Raw genomic sequence first — 13,889 nt, 5'->3', positions numbered from 1 at the left:
TGCGGCAGTAAATAGACTGTGAAGAGGACACAGGCCTGGACGAGGGGAGCTGAGGGGAGCAGCCTCGCCCTGGTGGACCTCAGCTGGGAATGGGGGGTTGCTCCGTTCGCCCCTCGGCACGTGTCCTGACTGAGCAGGAAAGGACCGCGAGTGTCGGTGTCAGTGTTAAAAGTACATTTTCCCAGGCAGGTGAGTTCCAGATACCGAATCCGTGGAAAACGAGAGCCTGCTGCAATGGCCCTCGGAAAGCTGAAGGCATCCCTGCATTGTCCCTGAGCTTCCGATGTCCCGATGGGAGCCCAATGCCACGGGATTTGCACTTTTAGATGAAAACTCGGTGTTTTCTCCGCCGGCCTTTAGCTACGTTTCTTTGTCCCGTAGGAACCCGAGATGTAAGGGTAGTGTTTATTGCTCGGGTCCGTCTCCACCCACCGCACGGGTACTCAGGGGCGTCTTCCCGCCTCGTCACAGGCACGTCCTCTGAGAGGAGCCCGGGACATTTTGTCGAATGCTTTTCTTCCCGTTGTCTCTGCTCTCTTTCTGGAGCTCCTGGACGTGGAACGAGGACTCCTGCAGTGGTCCTTTCTTTTCTTGTTTCTCCTTCTCTCCGATTTCCATGTCTTGGCCTTTGTGCTCCACCGCCCGGGCTGTTTCCACCGCGTCTTTCGAGCTTTCTCTTTAGCTTTTCATTCCTGCTCTCGTCCGTTTCGTGTCCCAGAACTCCTCTCCGTTACCTGATTTTTGAAGAGTGGCATCTGATTGTCACCTTGTGGGCGCGTTATTTGCTCTGGTCTGGCCACGTCAGTGCTTTGGGGGGGCTTCTTCCCCCGGCGCGTTGGTTACCTCCACCTGGACTTTGTCTCTCCCGTTCCAAGGGCCCTGTGCTCCAGCCTGTCCCATCTCACTCTAAAGAGGCACCAAAGAGCTGATTGGCAGCGCTGAGAGCACGGGGGCGGGGCTTGTCAACCTTGAGCATCAGGGTAGGGTGACCTGGCTGGGCTGTGTCATCGCCCAGACCCCCAACCACACACTGGTATCCTTAGGTTTCCTTTTCTGCACTGGGTGAATGGCCAGGCGCATTCTTGCCCACTCACCGGCCTGAAGGGTATCAGCCTTCTTGCTGATGGTCTTGGAAGGGGGTGAGAAAGGAAGGTCAGGGGGATCAGCCATCAGGATGTAACCCTTCCCCTGCCCCTCGGTTTTTAGCTTGGTCCCTGTGTCCGAAGCGCCTGCCCAGGGACCTGCTCTTCAAGCCTCTCAAATGAGCACAGGTGGCCTGTTACCTTGTGCTTCCGGAGGTCTGATGTCCTCCCACCAAGGGGATGCCAGGGCCACTCTTCCTGGACCCAAGCTGGTGTCGTAGCTCCCATCTTCCCTCCCGGGGCAGAGACTTGTCCTTCCCCTCCCGAGATGTCGTGTCTTAGCTCCTGGGAACTACGGACCTGTGACCTTACATGGAAAAGGGGATTTGCAGATGTAGTCAAAGGAAGGATCTGGAAATGGGGAGCTTTTTCTGGACTGTCTGGGTGGGTCCCATGTCATCATAAGGGTCCTCAGAAGGGGAGACAGGAGGAGCAGAGGTAGAGGAGGTAGGAAGGGGCTGGGGAGAAGTCACGTGACGATGTTATGCTGCCGGGTTTGAAGACGGAGGAGAAGTCACGTGACGATGTTATGCTGCCGGGTTTGAAGACGGAGGAGAAGTCACGTGACGATGTTATGCTGCCGGGTTTGAAGACAGAGGAGAAGTCACGTGACGATGTTATGCTGCCGGGTTTGAAGACGGAGGAAGGGGCCAGGAGCCAAGGGGTGCAGGCAGCCTCGGGAGCTGGAGCGGCCAGGAGATGCACCCCACCACCCAGCCTCCAGAAGCAACGCAGCCCTGCAACAGCTTGGTTCTAGGACTTCCGAGAATTAGGGGATAACAAGCGACTGCATTCATGGTCATTTGTTACAGCAGCTGGAGAAAATGAACACACCTCTTTGCACTTTTCAATTCACCATTCCTGGTCTGTGAATGTCTGTTCCATGGATTCTCCGTTGACCTGGCTCTACCACCCTCACAAGCAACCAGACGCGCTCACACCTTGAATTTGGCCCCAGGAGACTACGGATGGACTTCTGACCTCCGGGACGGCAGAGGGGGACGTGTGTTGTTTCCAGCCACTGAGCGGGGGTAATCTGGTGCGAGCGAGCAGCGAGAGGGGACGTCCCCCCGCTTTGGGACACAGGAGAATGTTAGTGCCTGTGCCTGAGATGAAAGGGTGGTGTGGAGATGAGCGTGAATAACTCACTAACTTAACAGACAACTCGACATGAAGCCCGCAGCCTGAATGAAAAAGTAAGCTCTCATTGTAGCGGGATCGCTTAGATGGGTTTTGAAATGTATCCAAGTCCCCAAACTTCTATGAGTGTAACAGAAATTCAACCCCCAGTGTGAGGAACATGGGTCCTGTTGGGTCAGCGTTACTGTCTGACCGACCCGTCCATCAAAGGGTCCCCAGGCCTCCTGGAGTCACAGGGAAGGAAGTTGGTGTTAATGAGGCCCCGGCCAGGAGGTGACAGTCACTGACTTTAATTTCCTTTCCTACATTCCAAATAGGACTTGATGGTTGAAACATCACAACTGATTCCCTTTTTGATTTTTACCAGTGAGTTCACCATTTGCTTCATCTTTTTTTGGCAGATATGAGACATATCCCCCCCCCCCCCCAATGCATTTATCATTTCAAGGTGTCATTACTCTTTAGTCCTGTGTCCTAGCATGTTTGACTCAGGTTTAAAAAAATAAAAGAGAGGGTGGGGGTGGCGTCATTTTGGTCTGCACACTTGGCTGAACAGGCCTAGTGTGAAATGGAGAAAGGAAAAGGAACATGCCCTGGTTGGTGCGGCTCAGCGGTTAGAGCACCGGCCTGAGCACCAAAGACTCACCGGTTCGATTCCCGGCCAAGGGCACGCACCTGGGTTGCACGTTTGATCCCAGCCCCAGTCTGGGCACATGCGGGAGGCAACCAATTGATATGTCTCTTTCACAGTGATGTTTCTTTCTCTTCCTCCTCCTCCTCCCTTCCACTCTCTCTAAAAAGCAATGGGAAGAAATATCCTCGTGATATAGGTGAGGATTTACAACAACAAAACAAAACAAAAAGAAAGAGAGAAAGAAAGAAAAATGAACAGAATTGACCAAGATGATTTCAATAAGGTGTCATAACAGCTCATTCCTGGCATAAGTCCCACTTATTTATTTATTTATTTAGAATAATTTGTTTGTTTATTGATTTTAGAGAGAGAGGAAGGGAGAGGGAGAGAGATAGAAACATTGATGAGAGAGAACATCAATTGGCCGCCTCCTGCATGCCCCCTCTTCCCCCCGGGGGATCGGGTCCACAACCTGGGCATGTGCCCTGACCGGGAATCGAACCGGTGACCTCTTGGTGCAGGGGTCGACGCTCAACCACTGAGCCACACCGGCTGGGCCCACTTATTTATTTCTTAGTGGCCTCCTACATGGGAAATGGCTCACGAGCCACATGCAGTGCTCAGCTGAGGGCCTGTTTCTGCTGTGGGTACCCCCACAAAGACACGTGGAAGGCCTAAACCCCGACACTTTGAATGTGCATTTGGACATAGCGTGTTTGCAGATGTAAGTGAGGATGAGATCGTACAGGTGTCGGGTGGGCCCTTCATCCACTATGTCTGGTGTCCTTAGAAGAGAAGAGATAGAGACAGACAGACAGACATGCAAGGAGAATGACATGTGAAGACAGGTGGAGATTGGAGTGATGCAGCCACAAGCCAAGGGACACCAAGGACACTCAGCAACACCAGCAGCCAAGCAAATGGCATGGGACAGGTTCTCCCTCCCAGAGCCTGCAGTGAGCGCGTGGCCCTGCTGACACCTTGGTCTCGGACTTCCCGCCCCCAGCACTGGGAGAGAATACAGGCTGCTGTCCCGTCGCCCAGCCTGTGGTGCTTGTTACAGCAGCTGCAGGAAACTCACGCGGCTTATCAATCATGGCCCAGCTGACATTTGGGGCCGGATCAGTCTTTGCGGTGAGTCTGTCCTGTGCGCCGGGGGATGCTCAGCAGCATCTCTGGCCTCTACTCGCTCGTTCCCAATAGCCCCTCCCCACTTGTGACGACCCAAGTGTCTGCAGACATTGTCAAATGTCCCCTAGCGACCAAATCACTGCTTTATAGTTGAAGAATCTTCTGCCCACTAACGTTATGGGGGTGGAGTTAGAAGCACTGATTTTAAAATTTCCTTTGACCAGTCATCACGTCTTGTTGCTGGCTACTTTGTGAACCATTGGTTTCCTAAGCAACACCCTCAAGTTCTGACTTCCCCCAGCATGACTCCCCTCCAGGCAGGTGGCGGGCTCGTTTTTGTGTGTGTTTCCCCTCGGGCCACACAGAAGTCCCCAGGAGGTCATACTTGATGCTTAGAGCGAGGCCTGTCTCCACCTGGCTGCACACCGCTCACGGTGCACCGTCCCAGGGGGACAACTTGGTAAAAAAGCAGATTTCTGGGCCTAGAATATTGACTCCAAATACGTGAGGGTGAGACCCCAGAATATGCATTTCCACCAGCCACCCTGGTGACTCTGATGCATGCTCAGTGTGTGACATGTCGTCTTAAAAACGGAAAACAATGTGACTTTAAATCAATCTCTCTTCTCTCTCTGTCTCTCTCTCTATCTAAACAAACTTCTGGGAAACAGTTATAAAGTTCTTTCGGACAGATTGCTTTAAACTATTTGTCCAAGATTTATTTAGAGAGAGGCTAACAGCTGCGAGGGAGAAACAGTGCATGGAGCCCTGTGAAACTCGGAAACTATTCAAAGCCCTTTACTCTCTTGGGGATCCCACTGGCTACAAGTAGCAGAGAACTTGATGATGGCAGAGGGGGAGAGAATGAGAGAGAGAGAGAGAAAATCTCTCTCTCATATCTTTTCCTACAAGGGCACTAATACCATCCATGAGATCTCCACCTTGATGACCTAATTATCTCCCAAAGGCTCCACCTCCCAATAACATCACACTGGGATTAGGGTTTCAATGTGTGAATTTTGGGGGGACACAAATGTTCATTGCTTAGCAACTGTGTAGAACTGCTCTGTTCAAGATGTAGCCCCTGGTCACATGTGGCCATTGAGCCCTTGACATGCATCTGGTTCAATTGTAATGTGCTGTGTGAAATGCACATCACATTTGGATGGCTCAGCACCAAAAAGAAAGAAAGGAAGGAAGAAAAAATAATATGAAAGATCTCAGTAGTAATTCTTAATATTGATTAGATGTTGAGATGGTACATTTGATTATAATGGGTTAAATAAAATGTATAGTCAAAATGACTTCACCTGTTTTTGTTTGTTTGTTTGTTTCTGCAAAAATGTAGCTACTAAGAAATTTTACATGACAGAGGTGGATGGCATCAGCTTTCTTCTGGACAGATCTGCTTATACCCTGCACCCGCAGTCACTGATGAAGGCATTTCTCGCTCCCCTGCTCCCCCGCAAAGTGGCTTCAGAAGCTTGGGGATGAGGAGAGAGCCCGAGCGTTTGGCTGTTGGGAACTGGAGCAAGTGGCAAGTGTGCAGGGAAGTGGGAAAGGTATTCGCAGGGCCAGGGAGGTACACTGAGGCACCTGCTACAATCTATGTAATACTTGTCCCAGGACTTTGTTACACTTTCATTTATATAAACTTCTTTTGAAACAAAATTTCACCATGAGCAAAGACACTATGTATCTCAGGCTTGGTATGCTGGTAATATTTGTTTCTAAGACACATTATGATAAACACAACACTGTTAGAATCACATCCATCTCGTGTCCCACCAATGGTGCATATTTTGGAACATTCTGGCAAAAGCCACTGTTCATTTCCAGCAAAGGAATTCTGTGAAAAGAACAGTCAATCATTCTCTGATAAGTGTAATGATGACCTTTCTTCTCTGATTTTATGAAGCCATTTGAACTCTTCCAATGTGTTACTTTGACACTTCATGCAATGTTTATGCAACGATCATAAAAATTAATTGTCTTCCTTCTTGAAACTATTTAAAATCCTCATCCTTGGCCTGCCTTATTGACATGTGAACATTCAAGTATGACGCGCTGACAATAATAATTTTACAACAATAACAAATGTCAAATTAATTATGTTAAAACAGTCATTTGTCTGCTTCCTTTTTTAATATGCATAATGATTAATTTGGGGAAGTGTGCTGAAAACATTAAGCATATTGTCAGAGCTGAGGCTCAACCTATGAATTCATGTTTACTTTTTCTTCTGAAATGTATTATTTGGGGGTTTCCTTTTTGTCGGGGGTCTACTACTTGGTGCTCAACAACTTTCAGGGAAATTCCAGAAATGTCTCAGATTTCAAACCAGTGGCCAGGTATGTCAGTGGCAATATTACCAGAACTTTTGTTCATGCACATTTTGTGTGTGTGTGTGTTGTTTTTTTTTTTTTTCAGGGGTGAGGGGAATACGTTTTTTTTTAAATGGCAAGAATTGTATTATCTTCTAGTTTTATTTGTTTGCCAGGATATCTATGCAGCTAAAAAGAAAAAGCACCTGTGATATTTACTTCATTCTTTAAATATTACCTTAAATATATATCCTTGGAAAACCCTTCCCAATTTAGATTTAATATGTTTGGTAGTATTCTCTGCCATCATCTCAGATGATATAAAAAGATGAATAAAATCAATCCCTCTCTCTCTCTTTGTAATTATACTTAGTTTATAGCTTTTACATAAATAATTTTTCATATGTGTATTTCCATGTGAAAAGGAGTCTTAAGTTTGTGGATATAAATGGGGTTCTGGCAGGCTGAGGTTGAGCTCCCCAACTCCCCTCTACTGTAACGTGGTAGTATCGCTATAAATTATAGGACGGGTGTTCAGCTGGGGAAACACAAGCAGTTTGAGCTGTTGGATGTGGCTGCTGGCCTGTTCCCAGGCCCCCCCGCTCATCCTTAGAGCTCAGCGCACCCCACCTTCCGGTGTGCTTGGGTACCCGCTCCTCTGTCTCCCAGGCAAGGCCTGCTGAGCACATTCTTCCCCTCTCTCCTCTTCCTCCTGGTCCTTGGCCTCCGACTCCACCACAATTCTCTTTCTAGAAGGCAGGGTTGGAACTCGGGTGAACCATGCAAGTGGAGGGATGACTCTGTCCTCATTTAAAATCTTGACGTTTGTTCCTTATAGATTTTTTTTTTTTGCATTAGTTTTGATTTTTCTAAACGATCGCACTAAAATGTTATTTATTTTGCCCTGCCAGTGTGGCTCGGTGGATTGAGCATCTCTCATGCCCCAAGAGGTTGCTGGTTTGTTTCCAGGTCAGGGGGCATGCCTGGGTTGCGGGCTCGATCCCCCATAGGGGGCGTGCAGGGGGAGGCTGATGGGTGTTTCTCTGTCATTGATGTTTCTATCCCTCTCTCCCTTCTTTCATCTCTAAAATCAGTAAAAACATATTTAAAAATATTATTTATTTTGATTACTGAGCTTTTTAGTGTCACCTTAAATTTCTCACTCGTCTTGCCCTAACACTGGCCCTGCTTCCAAGCTCTCTCCTGATCAATGGAAGTAAACTCATCACAGTCTTGACAATCCCTGTTGATTGCTGAGTCTGGGCAATGAGTACACGGGGCACCAGACTGTCTTGTCCGTCTGAATTGTCTGGATTTTTCCAATGAAAAAGTACAACTTCACAAATACATATGCAGTGATAGAGGAAGCTTTGTTGGATCGCTTTATATATGTTAGGTACAAATATAAGTATTAATTATAGCATTTTTTTCTTATATTAATATTTCTACATTTGTAGTATTGTAAAATTTTGGAAAATATTTTTCTCAGTACAATGAAAAAGATTAAAGTTGCTCTTAAATACTACCTTTCAGAGAATCACTGATAATATTTTTATGTATTTGTATCCCAGTTTTGCTGTGTGTGTGTGTGTGTGTGTGTGCATGCATGTGTGTGTGACACAATATTGAACAGAGGCAGCTGAGGACATCAAGTGAAAAGGCCCTTTGCAATGAGGATTTGGGACTTCAAAACTTGGGATTATATTTTATATTATATGCAATTGACGCCTTCCATTTTCTTTGCCCACTGTATTATGTCATTAAACAGTCATAAAATGATTAAAAGTATCTTCTTTTATGTTTAAGTCTGATTATAAAAGGAATATATGTTAGTTTTAGGCAATTCGGTTTGTACGCAAATGTGCACGGCCAAAGTATCATATGTCATTACCACAGTGTGTTACATATTTTTATGCAACAAGAGATTATGACTGTTTTGCCTGGTCAGTAGCATTTCGTGGTCTTAAATGGATACCCTGTGTCCCATCGCGTGAGTATCAGTCAGTGTGCTGGCTGAGGACCCCGGATTTGGCATCTTCACCGCCTGGTTTGATCCCTGCTCTGCTCCTTACTAGCCATGGGTTTGGGCACGTTACTGGAATGTCTCTGTTCCGTTGCCTGTAAAGGTAGGAAGTAACAATACGTGTCACATAAGGTTGTTATGAATACAGAGCGGGTGTGTGTGAAACCCTTGGAGCAATGCCTAGCAGATCATAAGTAATCAATAAAGGTCACGTACCAACACCAACAACAATGTAATCATTTAATCCTCCCTGACTAGATATTTAGGTTGTTTCCCACTCTGCTGTCTAAGGTAGTGTTGTGAGCATCACCCCTTTCTTAGGTTAAGTTCTTAGAAGTGGAAATATTGGATTCAAAAATGCAAATGTGTGTCATCAAGCCCATGAAAGACAACGCAAGGAGTGCTCTCTAGAAAGGCTGAAACATTTCTGTTTCCACCATCAGCGGAAATATTTTAAATATCCTTTTGCCGAGTTAGATGATGTTATTATTATTTTACATTTCTCTCTCTAGATATTTGTCTCTTTCCTTTCCTAGATCCTGACGGTCACACTGCTCTTAGCATTATCCCTTCTCCCTCATGTAAATGACCTTTAAAAGAATTCTTAGCTGAACCAGCGTGTAGACAAAGTGAGTTCTGTCTCAAGTGGCGTGGGGTCTGTTGTTTGACAAGAGTAACAGACACAGGTAAAGGGTGAGTGTGCTCTGCCTTACACCCCGTTCACCACAATAACCACTAACAGGCTGTTTGGTCTCCTTCTGGACCCTTTAAATAGTCATTTGTAAATAACGCAGTGAGTTATTAAAATGCAAGCAATGCGCAGGTATGAATACTTATCCACTTATAAATTATTCTTACTGAATGCAGAGTGCTTTGGGCACTCAGCACTGTGTCACGCAGGAACATTCACACTGTCTATGCAGATCGGCTCGATTTTTCCAAATGGTTGCAGAGCCTCCTCTATCCTGACTGTGTGGCTCGGACCAAAACGTGTTAGCTCTTCCCTGTTGATGGACAATCGTCTCCAATTTGTTAAGATTATAGTTTGGTGCATTCAACATCTTCATAGCTATATTGGTGTTTATTTGTCTGTGGACACATATCTTAATGTTCAGTTGTTGGGGTGATTTGTTTAAAAAATACTGAGTCAGTAAACAAAGATAAAGTTAAGATTTGAAATGATACAGTTGTAATCTCTCCCATCGGTTGTCTGAGGTATTCTAGCGTAAATAATAAATGAGCTTAATTAAAAACAAAAACTATCCAAACAAAAGAACACTCCAGCCCAAATCTCAGTTTTAAAGTCTTATTTTAAAAGAGACTCTATAGAAATTCATAAACGTGTGTTTAAATGAGAGACCCCCTCTCCCCTTAATTGTGTCCTGCTTTTCCTGCTTCTGCTGGGAACTTTAATTTTTAACTGTAACCTACACCACCTTTAAAACAAATCATTTATTCCAAAGGTTTGCTATGTCATAATTGCCTGGTTGTTTGGATGATGGATACGTCATATCTGCAAACAAACTAGTTATCTTTGGAAATTTATTTCCACATGCATTATCTAAACCGCCAAGGATGAGAACACTGCATGGATAAATATGATAAAAAATAAGATGGATTTAGAAGCACGGTGCTCAGGTTTAGCCTTTAGTCATTTTTATTACATTGTTGGGTCCAACATGAAACAGACCAGCAGAGGACCTGAGGATGGGCGTTGGAATTTTTGCCTGTTCTCTTGTCCAGGAAGGAGGTAATTCTAGCCTAGAAGCCCTTGAATGCTTTGCAAGTAACAGAAACCAAGTGGGAAAAGCATGTCTTATATTTTAAGGCTGACATCCTCACAGGGGGAAAAAAAAATTAAAGATTCAGAATGCTTGGCTGTGATTCAGTACCTAAACCCTTCCTGGTGTTTTTCAGAATTTCCAGGAGACCCATAAAGGCTTCTGGAGGTACCCCTGGTTGTTGCGCACTTAAGCCAGTTTATCAAACTAACGAGCTCAAGAGTGATGCTATTTCCACGTTCAACTCCACGAGGGAGGGACGGAGAGAAAACAAAACCAAAATTCAGACGGAAGAGTAATCCTAAGGGCCAGCCTGACAGAAATTTATGAACTCATACACACCAATTCTTACCCAGAGTAATATTCTTTGTGGAGATTTTACTCTACAAATCTTAGGCTGGTTCGTCAGGTCTAAGCGTTATAGATAAAGCACTGTGGTGCTCACGCTGGGTGATGGTGATTGATCAAGACTTAGAAACAATACCACTGTTGGGCTTTTTCCAAGAAAGGAATATTTGCAAAATAATTGTGGGATGGGTAGAACATATTTTTTTTCCTCTCTTTAGGTGCTTAGAGCTTCTTCTAAATGAACAGAAGGAGAAGGAGGTTTGCAGATGTACTTAGAGGATGTTTTTCTTTGGAATGCGAATGAAGGGGAAGGTTGGGAGAAAATAGTGAGTTTCTGTGTAATCCGTCATTTAAACAACCATGCTGTTAGAACGCGACACGGTAGCAGTAGCCAACGAGAAAAGAAAATAGGACTCGTACACAAATGTGGATTTCTTAAAAGCTTCTGTTACCTATTATTTTCTAGCTGTGTGGGCAAAAATCAGACACACGTTGGATACACGTTTATTGGTAGTAACGTGCCATATGATTTAGAGTGGGAAGTCCCCCTTGCAAGCTCCCCTCACGCCATGCTGAATCATTTTGAAATCCGACTGATGTTTAAAAGGATTATTCAAATAATGTCAATCAAACAGTAAAAACATTTCTCAGAGGTGATTTACTACAGCTTGGTTTTAATATTTACGACGTCACCACAAATGAATTTTTGAGTCGTAAAGTTGTTCTAGCTTTACTAATTTGTTTTTTATTTCTTCTTTTTCAATTTTATTTTTTACTTTTTTTTTTTAAAGATTAAAACAAAATTTTTTTCTTTACTGATTTTAGACAGAGAGGAAAGGAGAGGGAGAGAGACATATCGATGAGAGAGAACATCGACTGGCCACCTCCAGCACGCCCCCTACTGGGGAGCAGGCCCACAACCTGGGCATGTGCCCTGATGGGGAATCTATCCTGCCTCCCACTCTATCTGAACAAAAAATGAAAAAAATGTCCTCGGGTGAGGATAAAAAAAAAAAAAAAAGAAATATTGATCAGAGAGAAACATCAATTGGTTGCTTCCTGCACATAGTGGGGCTCAAACCTGCTACCTGGGCATCCACGCTGTGACCTCCAGGTGCACAGGCTGACGCTCAGTCCACGGGGGCACACTGGCCAGGTTCTTCTTTTCCATTTTCTTTCTTCTTCCCCCTCCTCATTCTCTTTGGGGCATATTTCCACATATAATTCAGATGACGCATGAACAAATTCCTAATTTGTCCTACATGTTTTTCTTGTTTTATGGTAGAGAAACTAAACTGCATATACAAATAATCTGCTAATATTTCTTAACTGTTATATGTGTGCCCAAGAGAAGACATTTTTCCTGGAATGGCATTTAGGAAAAAAAAAAAAAGAAGAAAGAAAAAGAAAGTATTATGTATATAACTCTCGCGCTCTTAGTTACATTTTAAAAACTTTAACATATTATTATTTACATTAATGTTTGAAGTATTTCCTCTCGAGGAATTATGCTTTCTGCATAATGGCCGAGGTTTCAGGCGTAACATTTTGTAAATGATGATGGTAAAATTTATGTTCTTGGACCTTCAGGCCATGATTTATTCTGTTCTGAACCTAAACAAGAACATTCTTTCCCAACTGAATGGCCAGGCCGCCCATTTATCCTGGCCACGTGCTCGGCTGCTTGGGCCTCAGAAAGGCATGACCGGCCGGTTGCATTTCTGTGATCAGGAATTTCACACACGAGTCGTGAAGCCCCAGATCACCTCACGCTCCATGTACACTTATTTATTTACATTTCTGCTGTATATGCGGTAGATACTTTTGGGAGAAGACTTTGGACTTAGTAGAGATGAAAACTTAAAGCTTAAGTTTTTTGCAATTAGGTATTCACAGGGTGGGGCAAAAGTAGGTTTACAGTTGTTGGGCGAAAAATAATACGATAAATGCATCCTACAAGAATAAACTCTGTTTTGCTCCATTTATTAGTATTTTTTTACTATAATGCTGGAAACCAAGAGTGAGAAGAAGCACTTCGGGGACGTGAATGCTGCTCCCTCCCAGCTCCTCCCCTCCCCCAGGTGTACGGCTGGGCTTCCAGCAAAGAACAGGAAGAATGGTAACATTACCACTAGTTTACATTGGTTTCACCTTTTATATCATAGTTAACATTTACCTGCCCCCCCCCCCAGCTCCCCATTTCCCCCTCCCTTCTAACAGGGTCCTGAGTCCTTCTCCGGAGAGTATCTTTCCCTCCACGAGCATGGTCGATCGAAATGTCCTGCCTTCCCACTACAAAGGCCAAGAGGTCCCTCCAGAAACTTGTTCTTGTTGTTGTCCTCACCTGAGGATATTTTTCCCACTAATTTTTAGATAGGGTGGGAGGGAGGGAGGGAGAGACAGAAACACTGCCAGGAGAGACACACTGATTGGTTGTCTCCTGTCAGATATCGAACCTGCAACCCAGGTACGTGCCTTTGACTGGGAATTGAACCTGCGACCCAAACAGGTCAGTGCGAGAGAAACTTCTTATACCACCGCGGTCCAGGGTGCACAAGTGGCCCGAGGTCAGTGAATCAGACCGTGTCCCCCAGGACTTTGAATTGTGAGTGAGCTGACCTGGAGGTGGAAAGATGGTCCAAGGACAATGGCCCCTGAAGGATGGTCTACACTAGGTCCCACCTTCGTTCCTGATCTTGGTTCAGGCCCGATTTTGCAGACTTCCCAGAAATTCTGAAAGTTCCTGAATGTCCTTCCAGTGAATTCCTTTTTGCTTTCACCAGCCAATACCATTTTCTGTTGCTTGTGACCAAAAAACCCTGATAGAGTATATGTTTCTTTGTTAATTTTTTTTTTAAATTCTCATCCAAGGATATGCTTTAAAATTTTTTTAAAATTGATTTTAGAGAGAGAAAAATATCAACGTGAAAAGGAAACATGGGTATGTGTCCCGACCAGGGATCCAATCTGCAATCTAAGTATTTGCCCTGACCAACCAGGAATCAAACCTGCAACCTTTGGTGTGCAGGACAATGCTCCAACCAGCTGAGCCACCTGGCCAGGGCAAGTACATGCTTCTTATTAAGCATGTGAAATGGTGAGCAGGAATCAGCAGCCCCAATCTGTAGACAGAACTGTGGGTTCAGAGAGGCTATATGACTTGCCCGGACTCTCACAGTAAGTGACAGAGCCGTGCTCTGTTCCCACCTCTTGGCTTTTGTTTCCGAAGTGCGTCTTCAAAGGTTATTTTGATTTCCTTTAGTGGCAGGGCATGACGTAAACACCAAACGGCCTCGTGTTTGCAACCTGGCCAATGGCTGAAACCCTCTGAGCTTTATCCCCTCATCATGCATGGGATGATAAGAA

The sequence above is a fragment of the Molossus molossus genome, unplaced genomic scaffold, assembly GCF_014108415.1.
Source record: "Molossus molossus isolate mMolMol1 unplaced genomic scaffold, mMolMol1.p scaffold_m16_p_6, whole genome shotgun sequence".
Classification (NCBI taxonomy): domain Eukaryota; kingdom Metazoa; phylum Chordata; class Mammalia; order Chiroptera; family Molossidae; genus Molossus; species Molossus molossus.
Note: the sequence above shows the minus strand (reverse complement) of the source record.